The 19,225-nt window shown below is 43.3% G+C and overlaps 1 protein-coding gene across 21 annotated transcripts in view; it reads right to left on the bottom strand.

Moving 5' to 3' along the window:
* The window catches only part of SEMA6D (semaphorin 6D), a 610,984-nt gene that overhangs the window by 31,098 nt on the left and 560,661 nt on the right, over positions 1-19,225 (bottom strand). For 19 of the 21 annotated variants that reach the window (XM_090148882.1, XM_090148899.1, XM_090148897.1 and 16 more), the window contains one exon: positions 10,393-10,537. The exons of the other annotated variants lie outside the window; for them this stretch is intronic. The gene's annotated coding sequence lies outside the window, so the exon portion shown is untranslated. The remainder of the gene's footprint in view (positions 1-10,392; positions 10,538-19,225) is intronic. 21 annotated transcript variants of the gene reach the window in all.

Below are 19,225 nucleotides of genomic sequence, written 5' to 3'. Positions count from 1 at the left end.
CCTTTGGATTCTGCCAACACATTTCTTGTCACAAATATATTAATGGAATTAAAAGAAACCTGTCTTTTAAATGTTAATTACCTCTACAATGATTGATTTGTAAAAGAAGCACATCAGTGGAATCTAACAGCTCAGTCACTACGAGGACTGAGCCCAGAGCCGGGCCAGCAGCGCCCGAGCAGCGCCCGGCTCCGGCCGGACTGTCTCTGGGTACCGAACCGCAATGACAGCGCTCACCGTGCCCATCTCAGGGGTGTATCTTATGGATTATTCCTATTGTCTAAGGGATTTTTCATCCTCTAAATGTTTTACAGACTTAAGCAACAGTCATGTTCACAAATTTGAAAATGTAAGCAGAATATTCAAAATTTACATATAGATAGAAGAACCACCATCTGTTAGAACAACAAATTGAGATTTTGCTTCATTAAAACACAGATAATATAAAACTAACGTGTGCTTAAAGCAGACATTTCATTCCACATGAATTCCTCCATTGGCTTCATAGCCAAGGCTGAGCTGGGCTGAAGGAAGCACAGCTGTTTGATGGCAACCCCTGTCACCAGGCAGCGGTGCGGTGGGAAGGGGCACACTGCATGGTGTGGGAAGGTCTGCTCCTATGGCACATCCCTAGGGTGAACCACACAGGATGTCACGGCCGGGTTCCCTCGGCCTGTGCCAGAGCTCAGTGGGTGACTCAGCACACTACTGCAGGCGCGATGGCTCCTGAATGAAATTGAAACTTATATTTTGAGGACCTATTCATTTAAGCTATGTCATTTCCAATAAAAACAGCAAATGTCAGTTACAGAAGAATGGCCACATCACAGAAATGGCAGGATGCAATGATGCCATATCGTAAGAGTCATTACATTTTAGCTAACTGTTTTCCTCCTCCCTCCTGTTTCGTCCATCCAAAAGGGACCACATTGCAACGTGTGTACAGACATCTGCCCCCGCACGGCAGCGGACAGGGTAATTTACTGCAGGTTAGGCACTTCATTTCTGATGAATCAGATATGCACAGTTTTTATATTCACTGTCCTTAAATCTAAGCTGAAAGTGAGGCTGTTACGACTTACCTTGTCTGTAATTAATTTTGATAATAAAAGAGAACAGAATTTATTTATTGTGAGTGTATAAAGTTAGTTGGACAGTTTAAGATGCTATTCAATGAGTAATGTTCCCATTGCAGGGGTAAATATTGGTCTGCCTGATAATGTTGGTTTCTATTAACTACCCAAAAACGTTATACTCATACAGCTCTGGTGCCTTAGTGCTTTCTCACTGCCAGGGGAGCCATTGCACACGGCAGGTCAAGCCTGTATTGTGTGTGAATAAATGTGGAACAATTTCCTAGGAAGCCAGCTTTTGTCTCTGCTGCTTGGTAAAGAATCCTTTGGATACTTTAGAACATAAATATGGAAAATATGAATCTTGAGCTGTAATGTTTCACAGCATATCACCAGAAGGAGGCTGAAGCCACACCAGCTGAAGCTGGTAGCTTGCTACAGTCTTCTGCTATTAACTTGCACAATGCAGAAATACATGGGTGTAACACTCGACTCTGTTACATGGATGCCACTGCTTTAGCAGCCATCTCCACAAACACTTACTGTAGCTATTGCCCTGTGTGTGGCCACTTATTCACCTCCATCTCCCATGGTTTAGATTCCAAGAAGATGGATCTTTTATCTGCCTGCATTTAGACCCTACTCCGTTCAGTCCCCCTAGCCCTTGCTGCATGGGAAATACAGGTGAAAGTGGAGCCAGCCATTTTCCTTGCCTGAGTCCTGAGCTTGCAGCAGTATCAACACAAGTCAGAAGTGAGACATTTCAGAACGTTGTCGCTCATGATTTACACCAATTGGCTAAAAATAGCAAACTGCCAATGTAACGGGCCTGCGCTGTGTTGATACAGGCAAATGATTGGTTATAAGTCAAGTGCTGTACGAAGGTGGTAAGTATAAGATGTCATAATTTTATCTCCGTAAATAGTATCCAATTCAGGTAGCACACAAGCATATTTCTTTACAATGCTTAAAGAAAAGAAAATAATTTTCTCATATTTTCCAAATGACGTGAAACCTCCTCTTCCACCCTTGTCAGCTCTCAGTAAATTACAGGAGGTGCTTTTAAGCGATTAGCATTTGGTAAAATATAGGTAGACACAGAACCGTTTCATCACTTTCTTTTAGCATCTTTTTGCGCACTGTGTTGAGAGTTGTTCTTAAAGTATTTCTGACTGTCAAAACCTCAATTTTTACATCATTGTTCACTCTGTTTTCTATCTTTCTAGCCTGCCTCCTCATTTAGGGGGATGTATAGAAGCCTCAGGTGGAATGCCTGTCAGTTTGGAGGCGTAGTGATGATGTTCTGCTACCACTGATGGGCTGTGCACCCCAACTTGGCAACTTTGTCCCAGCTCTGCACTGCATCAACATCTGCATACGCTTCTGCTCCTGTAATTTATCTTTCTGGCAAGTGGAAGAAATGGGTGCGCGCTGCAGTTCCGCGTCTACCCATGATCATCAGACATCAGTTTGCCTCATGGAGCATACAGAGCACTATCTTGGTACTGAGTATTTACATGATAAATCTAATAGCTGCTCTCAGTTCTTACTTAGGCAAAAGTTTGACTGAAATTCAATCTGCTGGCTCTCCAGTTCCATCATATCCATTGGGAGGCAGAGGAGATATGCCAGTAATTGATAAAATAATTGGAAAATGAGTAACTTTTTTCTGCTTTGGCAGCTCTGCATGGATCAGCCCGCAGGGCTCACGCAGGCTCTGCCCCGATGGATGCAGGGCAGTGAAGGCCAGGAGCTCCTGCCCTGCTCTGGCTGTGGGGCTGCCAGAGGGAACCCTGCACCAGCAAGGACAAGGCACAGCACAATGCCTGTAATGCGGTATCTTGCATATTTTACTACTTGAAATGTGCTTATAGTGAAATCTGGATGACTGGATGTCAAAGATAATAAAAGGGATTCGAGCAGGGAACAAAACTGGGCAGAGTCATGCTGTAAAACTGGTCTTTCCTGCCTGCAGGCTCTCCATCAGCCTTCACTTTGAAAAGCAAACTCTTTCAGGCCAACAATTCTGGCCATGTCACTTTCCTGCAGTGGTAAAATGTGACTAATTCCTGGCCTTTGCAAAGGAATAACCTTGTTAAAAACCCAGAGAGGGTTGGGCTGTACCGGGCAGGGAGCTGGGAGTGGAGGAACCCAGCTGAGGGCATTGCTGTGGTGGCTGCTGGGCCCAGGTGCAACACAGTGGGTGCTGCTGGTCCTCAGCCCCTGCAACGTCTCCAGCAATCACCGAGAGCAAGAAAACTTCCCTTTTCTTCCAGTGATTAGCTTTTCGGTTAGGTATATTTCATCACCTATCCTTTGATGGGGAATTCATTTCAAACATCTAAGGTAATATCAACAAAATACTGTAATTAGATTTAATGGCATACTTCCAAGATTAATAGGTGATCTTCCTCACAGCCTGCAATTTTAATTTCCAAAATTTCATTTGTCATACAGCTACTCAGTCAGTACAGATTCACCATCTGCAGTGTTTACCTACACTTCTCTGCACTGCCTTTTCCAGGCACAGACGGTTGAAAAGACATATTAGCAACAAATCTATGCCCACAGTATATAATCACAAGATGACAAGACACTTAATGTTATCTATATATAATTATATATAGCAACTTCTGCTACACAAAATCACTTTTCAATCCCATTTTAGGGGATTACCTAATCCTGTAATTGATTCTGTGTGATGAATCCCCCTTGTCCCATGGATACCCAGTGACCTTCAGAACAGAAACAGGTCCAAAAACATGCTATGATTTCACTGTTATTTATGTGCTAATTACCAGATAATGTAGGATAGGAACAGATTATAATTTTATCGTTTTATTTAACTGACTGGGCTCAGGCTTTAAGTGTTTTATGTCTGGGCTCAGTTGACATGCTGCTCCCTGCCAGTAAGAATGACCAGAGGCGAGGTTGATGTTTTCTTTAAGGTAAATCAAATATTCCCTCAGAAATTTAGGCAATCCTGCAGGTTCTCAGACAGCTCAGAGCTACAGTAAAGTACTATCTACTGTAACTGTCACGTCCCCAAACTTGCAGTTAGTGGGTGAGGCAATTGCTTACTGGTTATAAATACCAGCAGATTCGTTTATCTATAGATTAGTATCGCATTACTCATGCCAGAGTCCATAAAAAGCCAACATGAACCAGCCTGGCTCCATACATCAACAATCACATCCTACACAAAGGTGAGTCCACAGGTATCAGCTGACGATGGCCATGAAAGTTTCAGTATTGCAGAAAACAAGCAATCAGGCATGCGTGCATGTACAGACTCACACAGACACGTCCGCAGACGCACACAAACCTTGCTCCTTCGCTGTCCCACCAAATATAACTCCACGGATTAAGGCCTTAAATATGACCCTAAGAATGTAATCCAGTACAGCCTGAATCTCCCTTGGGCAAGCCTGAGGTGGCTCCTTGGGCTGCCACAGAAAGCAGCTGTCCAGCATAACCCTGACTCAGGAGCCAAAAACCTGCTTCATTTGGGTGACAGTAAAACAGTTGTAAAGGATCAGGCAGACATTTTCCATGTTTGATGTAGGGAGTTGCTTAGAAAATAGCTAACGCCAGTAATCACTAAAGATAGAAAGATAAACAAACTGCTTGTAAATTTGTATCTGTTTGAACTCTGAAATAAAACCTTGCCACATTTCTCTGATGCATTCCTATCCAGAAGGAGCATAGACTCTCACCCTAGGTTTGAAAAAAGATGATCAAACTATTTACTTGTACCTCTGTCACACATACAGAAAGTCTACAGCCCACACACCATCAGTGATGACAGAAGCTGCTGCCTTTGGCATGCTAACTTGAGTTTCTGTTCAGTGTCTGCCCCCTGACATCTCAGTAGCTGACTAACCTAGAATATTTTTGTTCTCGGGATATAGGTGCGTACCATTACTATTTTTTTTCCAACACTTCTAACCTTATCTAACATTACAGTTTGTTTGAAGAGTGGCTCCTAGCTTTGGTGAATGCTGGTGTTAGCTCCTATGTGCTGGCTGTGGGCTGTGAGGTCCTTTCTGCTGAGTGGCTGAAGGGTTACAGAACCCTTACAGAAACCATCTGCAGAAGGTTTGCTCCTGTCTGTTCTGTGCTTTGTAGGTTACTGCAGAAAAAAAATCTGCTTACAGAAGGTGAGTGAGTACAAACAAGGTAAAGCACTTGTTATTCTCTATATAACACATCGTGAAAGCTAAGAGGCAGAAGTGAGTGCAAGTGGCTCTGATCATTTCATGTTTCTGCTGCACCTTCTCCCCCATCAACATTTAAGATGGTGCACCATGTCCTAGAGCCACTCCTCTTACTGAACCTCAGGCACATCTCAATGCTTTTCTTTGGGAGGTGTAAGATGAGAAAGTTTTCACCTCTGAGGTGACCGTATGTGACAAGGAGATAGATGCCCATTTCATCTCCATGTCGTTTCAGTGACCGCAGTCTGCCAGCTGCTTGCACGACTGTGCATGTCAGCCCACTAATCTTGAGTGATGCAAAGCTCCACGGAGTCTGGGGAAACACCATTGTCTGTGACAAGTCATGCAGCAAACAGTCATGCAAAGGAGCTGTCAGGGAGGAGGCTTGGTCTAGAAGAAGAGAGGTGTGTGTGGGGTCAAAAGTGCAGAAAGCACTTCAGCTCCAAGACAATGTAATGTAACAGTGACACTCAGCATATATTACAAAATCTCCCATCTTCAGCTCATATTTGAAGAATTAACATAGCAAAAATACACAACAAAGATGTAGCCAGTGATCATCAGGTTATCACAAAATCCTCTGGACAGTCCTTGACTTTGAAAAATAGGCTCAGGTAGGAGTGCCAGCACTGTTACATAATATGGCTCAAAAGAGAAAAGTAAGCCATGACATCTCTGTTCTCAGCAAAGCACAGAGACTGCTCTATTGCCTCTGCTGCCTGGAGTGAGGCAGTCCTAGATGCTGTGGCTGTTAGCTACAGAACTCATCTCTTCTGTGTCTTTGTGGATAAGAGGAGGGCATGAAAAGTGATTCTCCATCTGGGAAGCAATGGAAGAAATAGCATTTGTGGCTCTAGCCAGTCTCTTCCATCTCCTTTTATAGCTTTGACTCTTTTTAATTAGTTGCATAATGAGGTGCCAGGACTTTAGCAGCCATGTTATAGAAAACAAATCATTTTCTAATAATGTCTCTACCGTCCAGTAGCCAAAGATAACTACAGGTTATTCTCAGCTTTCCTATCAAAAGCTGATTTAGAGATGGATATTTTATCTGAGTACTTCTTGATGCTGCTTGAATAGTTTCCTGTGCTCAGAGGAATCTCAATGACTGACTGTTTATTCTGCTCATATGTACTCTGTATGCTGGTAAAGAATGCCTAGCTGGTCCTTTCCCTGTCATCTTTAGCCATATTGCACCAGACCAAGAGCTCAGCACTGAACCAGAGAAGGATGGAGAAGCATCCACCTCCCCAGGTAGCCAGACCATCCGAAAACACCCTCCATATGTCAGACAGGGGACCCAGCTGCATAGAGCACAGGTTTTGTTGGCACACCGACACCTGGCAAGTCCCCTTGCACTGCCTGAGGATCGAGTGCACCACCAGGGAGGACAGCTTTGTCCTGGTAGAGAGACGAAGGGAGGGGAGTTGTGGAAAGACAGTAAAGGTGGTGAGGAGAGAAAGCACTTCCTGGTGCTCAGCCATGTGACAGGGATGGGCCATGGTCAAACTCAGACACCCATCACTTGCAAGTGTTCCAGACCTGGATTGGATGGGGCTCTGGGCAGCCTGATCTGGTGGGTGGCAAGTAGCCCACAGCAGTAGGGTTGAAACTAGGTGATCTTTAAGGTCCCTTCCAATCAAAGCCATTCTATAATTCTATGGTCACACCACTCTGCCAGGAATGAACCTCAGATGAGCACAGGACATGTCAAAAGAGGCATGTAAAGCCATATTACTCCTTACCACAGTCCTAAACAAGTAGCTCTCTGCAAGGTGGATCATATATCACTCCTGCACATCACTAATGTCATGGGGCTGATGTCAGGCTGACAATTTAGATTGAAAATCCTTCCTAGAAGGATCAGGATATTATGTGTACATGTGTTCCTGGGTTTGCTGGCCATCTGGGCTGCTCTTAAAGCTGTGTGGTTTTACACCCTGCCCACGTGCCAGGCATCCTGTATCCAAAAAGTCACAAGGGAGAAGTGCACACGTTACCTTGCTTTCTGGTCTACACCCCTTCTGGGAGCTCTGACTGCCAAGTCTGTGTTTTCCCTGGGATCTTCACAACACTTTGAAAAAGACCTGATGATGGAGCCTGATGATTTTTGTTGGGACTGCCTGAAGATCCCTCTTTCAGTTGTCAACTGACATTCTTCAAATGTCATCCTGGAGAGCCAACACTCAAACTCTTCCTCACATATAAAAACATCCTGTCAGATTACCATATAATATCCATTGCGGCAGCAGAAAATATCAAAGGATCATGGTTTAAAATTAAACAAAAAGCACTCTTTAACAGGCTGCCCAGGGCGGTTGTGGAGTCTCCTTCTCTGCAGATATTCAAGACCTGCCTGGACACCTACTTGTGTTACCTGGTGTAGGGAACCTGCTTTGGCAGGGGGGTTGGACTCGATGATCTCTGGAGGTCCCTTCCAACCCCTACGATTCTGTGATTCGGTGATTCTTTCTCATCTCAAAAGCAATATACTGTTCCTCTTCCTCCTCTTCCTTTCCTACCTGCAAACTACTTTGCACTACAGTAAAGTGAGATTAAGAAGCCACAATAAGCAGACCCATGCAGGGCCAGCAAGTCCAAATGGAATCAATCACTTCACTTTTTAGCCCAAACTTCTGTTACTGTAGCAAATGTGATTTTTTTTTTTTTTTTTTTTTTTTTTTTTGCAGCTGACTAGCAGAAGCTGATTTAGGCTCTTTGCACTTGCGGCCAGCAAGTGTTCCCACTCCAAAAATAGTCTATTAAAGAAAGAAGTGTCAGTTGCTATCTTCAACAGGCTGCTTTTCTAAACCCATTGTTAGAAGGCACCTACTTCAACTGAAACCTGGCATGTCCCCATGTTGGTGGGCAAGGTGCCATCCCAACAGATGGACAATGGCTCAGCACTGCCATTGACTCAGTCTGCGTGTCACTAACAAGGTTGTATTCCCACTGGAGAACATCAAAACCTGTAGCTGCACTCTACCATAACCTGTGTCCTTACACGTGTTGCTGCCCAGATACACCTACAGAGCATTTTAGACATTTCTATTCAATGTTAAGTCCATACTGCTCTGCTCAGCTGGGCACTAGCTTCATGTTTTGGAAGGGTGAGTGTGGCTCACCATGCTCTGCAGTGAAGGAACGGGCAGCACTGCCTGAATTGTGCTTTTCTCCTCACTGTGGCATTGCCCAGAAAAAGTATGGGAAAGCACTTCAACATGTAATCCTGGCAGAAAAACTCCAGAAGCACTTCCACAGCTGTGGGAGCAGCTAGAAAATACAACGTGGGTACCTCTAACTTAGGCTGTAGGAATCCAGCACAGAGTTAATCCTAGTGCTCAGGTCGAGCTACCTTTAGTGAAAACACAAGCCCAAGTATCAGGTGGTAAGAGCAGTCACACTCTCATTTCCTACAACACTCACAATCTCCCACACTCTCAGATGCATCAGGAGAGCATCAGGCCCTGATGAACTGAGATTACTCAGTAGCCCCCTGAGACTAATATGACAATGAAATCCTCAGTGCCTTGTACAAAAAGAAGTGAAATTTCTAGTGAAATGCCAGCTTGTGGGTAGAGACTAGCTAGGTTCTTCTGTAGCAACTGTTTGTATTAAATGTGTTACAGGGAGTCTCAAATTAATGCATGTAAACTGTATCTGCATCTTTTCAAAATCCCCTCTTGTACGTCCCATGAAGCTATTAGTTTAGCTATCACTAGGTATTAAAATTTAAAAGGGTCACTAAATGCATACTGCTAGAAGGAAACAACATTAGTTACACATTACCAGAACAAAACCAAATTAAGAAACAGCTCATTTCCTTTGTACCATCAATATTTTACTCAGCCATAGCCTGGATGCTTGTACTCACAAAGAGGAATTAATCATTCATGTGCTAATGTACATCCATTATTTTTAAATCGTCACTTAAGTAATCATTTTTGTGTGCTCAGATGTGTGATGTCTGCTTATGAAAGTGCAGGAAAAATCAATACAAATTAAATAAAATTTAAAAGGTGGATATCTGTGAAACAGATGCAAAAGCATCATCCATGCAGTAAAACTGTAATCAGATTTCTGTAAAACTCTTCTGGTGAGCTAGAATTCAAAAAAGATACCCGTCCAGTGCCAAACTGATTTTTATGCCATGCTTCCCTCCTTATTTGGGTGTGAACATGCACAATGCAGTTCATCACAGATTCTCTCTTAAAATCCACATAAAACTGTAACAACAAAAGCTTTATTGCCATTTAATTCGATACTGCCATTTTCCAACTCTTTGTTTACTGGAAGTGCAGTGTTCATGTCATAACACTGTTTGTATCTCATATCTGTGAGGTTTCCCAAGTCCCACAGAAGCAGTGGGCTCCCTTCCTCTTGCACCACATGGGGCAGATGGGGGAACCCAGGCATTGCTCCTCAGCAGAGGCCTCTCCTCTCCTGCAAAGCAGCATGCAGCTGTACACATCCACCATGCATGGATCACAGCCATCAAAGCCTCACTTGTGTCCCCCTGCTCCCTAAAAGGGATCTGCATCTTCTGAGCTGAGTTTGCTGCTGGCTTAGGCTTGACATTGATGACCATAGAAAGCAATTCCAGACCAAGAGCCCTGCTTCACCCAGAGATAAATGATTTCTACTTTAGATAGACACAACTGCCTTTTGAAGGGGCAAAATGGTGAAGTGCTGGCAGCATCTAAGGAGAGTTAAGGTGGTCCTACTAGATTGGAGCCCACAGCCCCATGCAAATCAAATAATCTTTTATTGAAAGTGTGATTGCTTCTTTTGGACTACACATATCAGGTAAAGAATGCTACCAGATCCCTGCAAGTACTGTGAATTTCACAGAAGAACAGCGTAATACTTAGAGCAGAATTTGGTATAGCAATGTTTTAGTTTTTTTCTTTTATTGCTTCAGTAATTTCATGGTGATGTATTCTGATGACAATTTAAGGGAGCTCTATGTTTATGAGGCAATAACAAAATCTCCTGCAAAATAAATTTCCAGGCGAACTTGTCTGTTAATATATAGTATGGCTTCTTGTGAATTAAGAGATGAGCCAGAACAATGCTCAGGAGAAAGCAAAAAGAATATGTACCTTGACTTCAAAATGGGGAGCCTTAGGTTCCTTTTTCAGCTGAGACCTGGCATTCGTAGTCTGTGAAATGGAGAAAGTGATCCAGCACGCAATACGTTCACTGTGCAGCAACTTCCAAGGCTTGGTAGTGTGCTCCCACTCAACCCTGCAACCAAAGCAATTCTTTCAGATGTCTCATATTTCTGCCTTTTTTCCCCTTTGTCCCAGAGCCAAATACTGTTCAACTGAAATTTTTGTGAAAAAGCAGTGCATCTCTGGAAGCTGCTTCTGCTTCCCCAAAGCTTCCAGCATCCTTCCAACTCCTCTGCAAACATCACTGCATATATCGCAAAAAAGCACATAAGTATAACCTTGTTACTGATAATGGATAACAGAAGCACCATCAACAGACTCTGATTCAAGGTATATCACGACTGAATGTATTTTAGACCACATGGTTCAACTTTCCTTTTGGAGAAGCCCTTGGTGAGGCTGGATTTGGCCACAGCTTGAGGACTCCCTGAGGAGCATGTGTTGGTTCAGGGTTGTGTATGCCGTGTAGGTACTGAACTGAGCACACAGTTTACATCCTCTGGCAGTGCAGAGTGACCTGTTCCAACAGCCCGATGCACAGCCTATGAGTCATACGGGTCTACAGCCTTGGAGAATTGGATTGGATCTATTTAGTTTCAGCCTAATTAAATGATAATGCATGGTTGCAAGCACTACATAAGGCAACTAACAGTTGCCAGATGGAATCTACCATACCTGAAAGACACTGTCAGGTAACAGGACAAATGCTTTTGCTTATTAGCAAAACAGTAAAATAAACACAGATTTTAAAGTTGTTCCCTCTTTTAATGAATTCAGCTGTTTCGGGGCCTATGGCAAGGGAGAGGGAGGTGATGAGGGTACAATGAGTTTCTCAGTGCCAACCAGTGCAATCCGCGTGGGTAGAGGAAGGGCTCTCTGCTGAGCAAAGCACCTTGGGTTACTGGAGGCCAACACAGGCTCTTTGCATGGACTGTCTGTGTGGAGCTACCTGAACACTTAAGACTAAAGCTGGTGTTGCATAAGGTCTGACCTATGATAATTTCTTTTTCTGGTGCCTAAAGGACTAAGCAGGTTTTCTCCCAACTCAGCTACAGATTGACTGGGAATTGCTGAGAGAGATTCAGCTTCCTTTGTGCCTGTGGACCCCCACAGGTTCCCACACAAAGAATAGTCCTCACAGAGAAACCAGAGTGGGAGCTTGCACTGATACAAAGAACTGCCCCAAACCAGCCACCGCCTCAAAACTCACGTCCTTTTTTTTTTCTTTGCTCAAATTCAGCAAAGTGTAAATGTCCCACATCAGTCCTGAAATGCACTTACTATGATGAGAGGGATGAAAACATCTCAGTGTTGCTTGTGCCAGTTTACTGCTAATGGGCGGCAGTGACTCATCAATGGATGAAATGAGAATTTCAAGTTCTTCTCAAATGATGAGGTAGTTTTTAGTGCTCGCTCAGTTTGTAATTAGATACACTATTTATGAATACATTTGCCAAATAATGCATTTGGCAAGTTTTAAAAAACATTCCTGGCTAATTGTTTTTATTACTCATCAATTCTGAAAGGGAAATAACGAGATAAGATTGCATTTTTCTTGTCATGGCCCAGTGAAAGGGATGGCAATATAAATACTGGGTCTTTGGCTCCCCGTGATTTGTCTTTGGTTTACTGCCTATTTTGTAGCTAGTCCAAGATAGACTCAACCTCCCAAGTGAAACTAGACAGGCCATTGGCCAATTGCAAACTTCACTTTACAGTTTCATAATTGACTGTTGCAATTATGATTGCCTTCAGCACCACGTGGCTTTTTTTACAGCATTCTGATTTTTTGTTTTGCTTTCTCTGTAAACCATACCTATGTTTCCATCTCTTCCTTACTAGGTCCCATTCAGAAATACCATTTTCAGGATTACGTTTTCCTACTGAAGGCTTGACTGAAAGATGGATTCTGGGCTCAGGCACATGCTCACTTAGCAAAGCAGATGCAGCAGTTTCCTCAAGCTGTTTGTCAGACGCTGCGTCCCACCAAGGACTGGATGGAGCAGACCATGTGAGACTTTGGTAGCTGCTTCACTGCAGTCCTGTGGCTTAAGCTAAATTACCTGGACACACTCCCTCCCATTTGCAGATGGCTGAGCCTCAAACATACACTTAAGACCCAGTGAGGTGGACTGGAAATATTACTGGTCTGAGCAGTTTCCCTGACCGAAACCAGAGCTTCCAGTCCTGTGATGAGATACACCACAGGACTTCCAAACCTGTCCTGGGCAGCCACTGAGGTTGTGGTTGGGCAGAGGCTGCCAGCCGCATGCTGTGTGGGACCAGGTGTCAGTATGAGCACACGTCCCTCCTGTGTGCTGACGCTCATTACCAGGCCCAGCTGCTTTTTACTGCCCCTCTGCCAACCATTCCTGCCCTGTAACTCTACCGGAGAAGGGATCATGTGCTTCTTCCCTGTGCCCTGCGGGCAAAATCAGGCAGCCACCTGCTTAAACTATTTAAACCTACTGTAGATCTGGATCCATGACAGCCTAGAGGAAAATCAGGGAGGAGTCTTGGAGGCCACTCTGCCAAAGAAATGCGGGGAAATGTCTGCTACTGGACTGGTGACTGGGGAAAGCAGAGCAGATAGATCTTAAACCACTGTAATGGTTTGTTAACGCTGTGGGCTCACAGCCACTTCTCTGGGACTACTAGGAAAGAGGGAGGTTACACTTCGATGTAAATCTCTGCAAGATCAGCACGTACACACCCTTCAAAACCTGCTCATGCAACCTTCATATGAGCCTACAAAGAGCTGTTGATTCAGGTTTTTCTTAGTAACACAAACATATTTTTTGGACTTCAAGCTTTGGAATCTAATGCAATCTGCTAAACTATCCATTAAAAATAAACCGTAACAACGCAAAAAGCACAGCACCAGCTGATGCTGTGAAGGCGGACCTTTACATTGAGAACACGAGTCTGTGTTCAGAAATTTCTTCTCTGTGAACATGCCCTACCCAGCTGCAGCCCTGAAAATACACTGTGCCAGGCTGGCTGGCATGGGACAATCTCAGTGCTGGATCCAGTGCTTACAAACAACAGCACCCCATCTGTAAGAAGCATACTGCTTTTTCTGAGCTTCAAAAATCCACTGCTAAGACACAAAATTCATCAGTCATCGCTTGCTTTGTGGTATGGGGTTATTTTTTTCCTTTTGTATACATTTTAAAGTTATCTTCGTCTTCAGTAGAGGGTGATAAGCTCTGGTATTGTTATCCATAGAGCTCAGAAATGTCAACTACAGAAAGCAGAGGCATTTCAGAAACTAACAGGGATGGAGAGATCTGCATATTCATAGCAGGAGAGAGGCAGCAGCACATGCAGACTGAACCACTGGCATTAATGGGTGAGCTGATTAGTGTTTATTGGGCTGGGGGAGAAATGAATTCTAATTGGCTGAGACATTTTTGTTATTGTGAAATACATTTGGCTAATGCAAATGGCTCCAAATCAGAAAAGTGACATTTTTGTGGTGTCTGTTTATAAACAGGATATAGTTAGTGTACGGCACCCACAGCTGTAGTAGCTGCAGATTTTTAAGGCCGGACTCACATGCATTGTACTTTATCATCAGTTTTCATGTTTGCTCTGCCCAAGGCTATCAAGTCTTTGACAGGGAACCCAAGAAAAGAACCTGATGGATCGCCTGGCACTCGATATTGTATGACAGTGCATTGTTTCAGAAGATTCCGCATCTTCCCCTGAAACTTTCATCATAGCATCACAGGCCCAGTCCTGTTTTGGATTAAGTTGAAGTCAATGTCATCTGCTTTTGTAGGTGCACAACTGTGCCTGCAGTCAATAAAACTAAAAGCTGGGAAACCTCTTTAATATTAAGAGTGAGAACTTCAGGCCTGTTGTTGGCAGCAGACAACCACAGTAGGTTGGTTGGTGCAAGTGGGTAGGGAAAGGGTAACAGTGAGATCAGAATCATAGAAGATGATCATAGAATCATAGAGATGATGGGGCTTAATCAGAAATACAGCTTTCCAGAAATACAGCCTTTATCCAGAACTCAACAATCAGGTATCTTCCTAATGCTTGTGGTAAATCTGACGAGAGTGATTCAGTAACCATGGTACTGAAACCTGTAGCATCTGATAGAAGTTGTGTTCCAAACTGTGATGTGCTGAGTTTGGCTTTGGCTCCAGTAATAACAAATAACGACTAACAGTACTAACTAAAGCAACTTATCTCCTGCCAAAAAACCACATTCCTTTTATGGCATCAGAAAACTGCAGTGAATGGGCCATCATCTTCACCTTCTCCTCTATAGACAGTGTTTGTAAAGGCCATATTTTCTTGTTTCAGTTATTTGGTTTTTTTTTTCCCTCTAATACATTTTGAAATAAAAGAACAATTTGTTACTTCAGAATTAGCACTGTGACTGCTTTGTATGGAAATACCGTTATTCTGCTCTAACGAAATTGCTGAGCACAGTTCGAAGTTCGTAGCCCATTGAAACAATGATTTGTGGATGTTTTCTTGCATATTTATCATGTTAACATTACATATAACATATTTCTACCACTAGACCTTTGGAAGGATCTTTTGCAAGATCCTCCTCTGTTGTGAATATTTCTGTTCTATCAATACTGTCCTGAAGGAGGGTTCAAATTGTACAGTACACCAGAAACCTCTTAAGTTTCTGCTTTCAGGTAAATGCTTGGCTCAGTCAACTTGGATGGACACTGCCTTAAAAAAAAAGCCTTGCTTTTTTTTTAATCTACCTTCAATTACATATGATCTCAGTTCTGGGAAGACAAGTCATCGAGATGTATGTGTCAGAGAAAGAAGTAAGAGAAACCACTGCACTGGTGTGGGCAAGGAAACTGCGAAGTGATGATGACCTCCCAGCATCTCCCCTTGTCTCCCCCTTGTTAAACTTACTACATGAGAGGACAACAAAAATGTGAACTGAAGAATAAGGGAGAGATCGTGATGGAGCAAGAACCATTTTACTTATGCATGGTTATAAGATGAAAGATAAAAATAAAGGTGCAGAACAAAAGGTGCTGGGAAATGCAAATGTGGGCTTCTCTCTCTGTTGCAATTCCACTGTATTTCACTTAGTGAAAATGCTCAATATATGGCAAATATTTGGGAGATCAGTGCCAGAGCAGTATTTTGTATATTCTGCGGATGGAAGTGCAGTGGGAATCTGGTCAGCAGTGTAATTGTTTATATTCATTATAAACAATCTGTGTTATTTGGCAACAAACCCTGCCTTTCTGAGTTGACTCTCGTTGCTGCTGCTGAGATTGTTCCATCAGCTGGTTGTAATTTTACTTTCGGGGCATACAAAAGTACACTGTATTTCTTCCAAATTATCTGTGGGAGAAATTTGAAGAATACACTAAAGGCTCCTTGCCCTTCTGGGACTCTTTTTGGCCCTCTTTCCATAGTCTCTAAAGGCCATTAAGAGGAGGCAGACTAAGTTTAGTTTGCGTATGCTTTGCTGCATACACAAACTCTACTTCTGCATCTTCTTTCCAGGTTTTAATCCCCAACTACTTTCTGCTTAAACAGTGATAGCAGATGAAATATGAAAAGAAAGATGAAATTGCTACAATAGATAAAATGAGTCAAGGAATGAAGGCAAAAGATCTTGCAGTGAAAGAGTGAAACCCCTTTGTGGCTTTAAATATGAAGCAAATAGTATAGAAGCCAGTTTCTGAGCCCTCTGCACAGGGCTGATGTTATCCCAGTTGCACGAGTATGGCTTTTGCAAGCTGGGACAGCTGAGACCTGGCTACCCTGCACCTGAAACACTTACTTGTGCTCAGTATCAATATGCATTTGTGCTCCTGTCCAGAACAAGCAGATGATAAAAGATTTTCTATCTAGCAGATATCTGGAAGCTTCCAAATGGTCAAATGATCCTCTATTGTGTAAAGATGAAACAGAGCTGGCTAAATTAGCTAACACGGTCTGTGGTTAGGAAGTTTTGCCTTACAACTACCCAAGACTGCCCAGAATGGGTCAAAGCAAGTACTCAAACCCTGAAATTTCACATTCCCCTACGTGCTCTGACCACTGTGAACTGGTCACTCACAAGGAGGATTTCTCTTGACACTCTTGAGCTGTTCCAATTTGTAAGAACAATTAAATATTCACTGAACTTAATGAGTGATGGATTCTACGGTCCATCAGTTTGAGCATTCACCTCTAGTGTCACGCTGCAGGCTTGAGTCTCTGCTCCAATGACTCCTTGGAGGCAGTGGGCATGGCTGAATTGCTAGATTGGGACTGCTTTTGTTTGACTGATATTTTCCAGAAAAAAAGGAAAAAACTGAAACCCCAAGACAAACTGCTGAAAGACAGCTGACCAGCTCTGCACGAGCCCTACTACATCCCTGCCACTTCTCTGACCAAAGACCCGATCATATTCAAGAAAAACACTGCAGGCATAGGTCCCAGCCAGCAGTGTTTCAGAGAGTGTTCCATCAGCTGGGCAGTGTTCTTTCCTCTCCCTGCTGACAGCCTCCGCTGCAGGGGAAACGCGTTTGTGCTCACACCTGTGTCTGGAGATCACAATCACAAAAGAACATGAAAGATCTTTTTCACATTAGGTACTTCTAAAAATTTCCAATAAGTTTCTGTTTTCTTGGTTTTCTCCCCTTGTCTATTTTTGCCAAGCCTGTGCTTGTCACACCTGGAGGCTTCAAAGTCAGAAAGACCCTGATGCTGAATGTAGCTGTTGCGAGTGCAGAAAGGGGCGTTCGTGGCTGCAGTTTGCCTCCAGGAAGGGGAGGCTGTGCTCTCCTCTTACACCCAACCAGCTCTACTCCAGGGACAGAAGTCAGCTCCTTGTAAGCTCTGTTGCTGGAGGCTGAGCTGGTTCTGCCTTAGCTAGTTTAGCTCCTTCCCTCGTCCCTCCTGCTCTTGGAAACTGCAGCATGGGCACAAGCTTGTCTAAATCTCGATCAGGTGATTTTCATTTGTTCAGTACTTGAAGAGCAGGAGTTATTTACTGAGGATTTAAATTTCTCTAAAGTAAAGAGAAACCAAATAGCACTGCTCTTTAAGCATGCCTCCGCATTTAGAAAGCATTGGGTTACACTTTCCATTTGAAGCTTTTCTTCTTAAAAAATTATTCAGCCGTCCCTCCCGAGAATTTCCCGGCACTGCCCCTGCTGTAACCCAATCCCCCTCCGGACAGCAGCGCTCGCTGCTCGCCAGGTGTGCGGGTGGCCGTCACAGCGAGAGGGATGGCGTAACCTTTGGCAGCACTGGAGCTCTGAACAGGCATTCAAAGAGAGCTTTCTGTATTCTTACGTATAAGGTGTGTGCTGTTTTTCTACTGGTGTTCATAGAATCATTTCAGGTTGGAAAACGCCACTACGATCCTGCAGTCCAATCATCAGCCCATTCCCATGGTGCATTCCCTTAGTGCAACTTTACCCTTTTCTTGAACACCTCCAGGGACGGTGACTTCACCACCCCCTGGGCAGCCTGTGCCAATGCACCACCACTCTTTCTATGAAGAAATTGTTTCTAATATCCAACCTGAACCTCCCCCGATGCAACTTAAGGCTTTACTACTTGTCCTATCTCTGTTATCTGGGAAAAGAGGCTGACCTCCACTTCACTACAGCCTCCTATCAGGGAGCTGTAGTGTGATAGTGTCCCTGAGCCTCCTCTTCTCCATTCAGTACCTCAGTTTTATTGTATGTGCATCTTTTCCTCTATCAGCTGTGAATGAGAAATTAACTGTATTGACTTTTTGGATGGCTTTTGATTAGAGACAGATCTCTTCCCATCGGCACCTCAGACGTTCCTCCTTTACCTGAGTGCTATCAGAACTGGTAGGAGGCAACCACCATTTCTATTTGAATGAACCCTCCTGTTATTACAGTGTCAGGTACTCAGCACTGTCTGACCCTGCAATTCAGAGACCCAGAATTTCTGCTCTCCTGGGAAATACTTCTGAAAAATAGTGATAACTTAGATAATAATAGTTCTCAGCACTTCTGTAAAGCTTTGAATCCACAGATCTCAAACCATACACCAGCACTTGCTACTAGAAGAAAGTTAAACACATGGCATGAGAGATCCTGCCCTCAGAACCGTGCACTGGGCCACTACAAAGGACAATGGACAATTGTATTAGTTAAAACACTGATCTCACTGCAGTTAATGGCAAAATGACTTCATGGAGCCATACAGACAGAAAAGTTTTGTGAAAAATATCAAGGCCCTCGTGTTTAAAATATGCCTTTGTAGCAAAGCACTGAACACTGTAATACAGATATTTGCTACCTGTTGCATATCTTGCGTGTCAGAATTATGGTTGATGGCTATACACAGTACAGTCAATATAATTTCTTCTTAATTTGAGTATTCATCAGTGCTACCCAGTAATGAAACTAGAATATTGCAAAAATACTCTGCAAATGCTGCTATCAGTTCAAAAGGATTTACTTGTATACTATGTTTTTTGTTCACATTTCATAGAAATGTGAGAAACTTCATTCTCCTGGCACCAGCATTCATAGTAAATGGCCTTCATTGTGTCATTGAAGAGATTTTGGTGAATAACAAATTTGCATTTGCATGTTTACATACTTATGTTTACCCTGGAAAAGCAGATGGACACGTCCAACTAGGAGGGAGAAAGATAATCATGTATCCGTACGACAAACTACAGCTGATCAATGCTACGTGACTAACAAGTATCTTACAGCCTCAGAGACAATTACAATCAATCCAATCTGCTAAAAAAATGAAAAAAAAAAATCTTATGTCTGAGGCA

This window comes from Phasianus colchicus, chromosome 12 (genome assembly GCF_987193195.1).
Source record: "Phasianus colchicus chromosome 12, bPhaCol1.hap1.1, whole genome shotgun sequence".
Taxonomy (NCBI): Eukaryota; Metazoa; Chordata; class Aves; order Galliformes; family Phasianidae; genus Phasianus; species Phasianus colchicus.
Note: the sequence above shows the minus strand (reverse complement) of the source record. Positions and strands in the feature narration are given on the sequence as shown.